Consider the following 1,572-nt stretch of genomic DNA (forward strand, 5'->3'; position numbering starts at 1 on the left):
CGGAGGAGCGGAGGAGCAGAGGACGGCAAAACCCCTTTCTGCAATTCGCCTGAGTCCGGCGGATCGGTAATACCTGGTTCCGCAGCGGAGGAGCGGAGGAGTGGAGGAGATGTTTCTCTTCTCAGAGGCGGCGAGGGGGGGGGACAGGACCCCTTACCCTTACCCCCCCCGGACGTTTGAGTGGAGCTCCCGGACCTCCGGGCACGCACATGCGAATGACTGGATCACAGGGAGTGCCAGGGCCTGGAGCGGATGAGCAGAGGAGAGGCGGAGGGCAGAAGCCCGGCCCTGTTCAAGAGTTCCAGGGTCCAAAGCGGGGGAGCGAAGAAGCGGAGGAGGGGAGGAGAGCAGAAGAGCAAAAAACTGGCCCGGAATTCACCGAAGTCCCGCGGATCGGGAGTTCCAGGGCCCGGAGCGGAAGAGCGGAGGAGAGGAGGAGCGGAGCAAAGCGGAAGCCCGTCTTAACAACAAGGAAATTACAGATGAGGCTATCATTTCCAATGAAAACTTTAAATTCTATAGCCACCTATACACTTCGACATTGTCAAAAAGCGATTGTGACTCCTTTCCATTAAATATTCCTCAATATATCCCAAAAATAAACAACAAACAATATATGTTTGTTTATATATGTTTATATATAAACAACAAAAAATATACAGTTTGATGTCTGAGATTCCTTGTGAATCGCCAACTTAATTACATGTTGTATTCCCCTTGCATTTTTTTTTTTCGGTTTTAATTTCATTGGTCTATCTATTTATTTAATTATTTCCTTTTAATTTCTTTTTTTGTCTAGCAATGTAAATTTCTCACAAACCGTTAACACTATTAACTTCTGAATACATACAGAACGAATGTCCTTATGTCCTTTTCTTCTTCATGCCTGGTTGTTTAATTGACATTCAGTTCTACCTTGCCATGTTTATTTGTACATTTGCGTGTACTATTTATGTTCAATTAAAAAAAAAAAAAAAAAAAGAATGAGAGGCTGAGAAAATCTCCATGTCTCTCTCTCTCCCCCCCTTAATGCCCCCCCGCTTTTTCCGTACGTTGGCAGACAATGAGATCAAAAGCAAATGGGTGTCATCGTAATGCAGTAACAGGGTGATAAAGGCCATGTTAGAAGTGTGTATGGGCTTATTTTACAGGCTTTCCCCTGGTACTCCATGGATTACCAGGGGCGTTTCTGCCGTGAAGCTGAAAGGAGCTGTTTCGGTGTTCCTGTTTATAAATCCACTCAGCAATGAGGTGAAAAGCACATCGGTATCGATATAATTCGGTAACAGGGCGATAACATCCATGTATTCCGCTCTGGGCCCTGGTACTCCTCGGGGGGGTGAACGCCGGGCCGAACTAGTCCTGGTACTCCATGGAGTACCAGAGGCCCGCCGCAGTGAGAGTAAATGGAGCAATTTGGGTGTTCAATTGTAAAAAGCGGCCTAAAATCCGTGTGGAAAGCAAACGAGTGTTGTTTTAAGACAGTGTGAGGGTGACAGCAATCTCTCCAAGAAGCTTTCTTGGGTTATTTCTGAGGTTTCTCAATGCACTCCTAATGGGAGAGAAGGTAAA

Source organism: Fistularia commersonii, unplaced genomic scaffold (assembly GCF_037954325.1).
Source record: "Fistularia commersonii isolate RoL2024-O1a breed Wild unplaced genomic scaffold, RoL_Fcom_v1.0 HiC_scaffold_127, whole genome shotgun sequence".
NCBI lineage: Eukaryota > Metazoa > Chordata > Actinopteri > Syngnathiformes > Fistulariidae > Fistularia > Fistularia commersonii.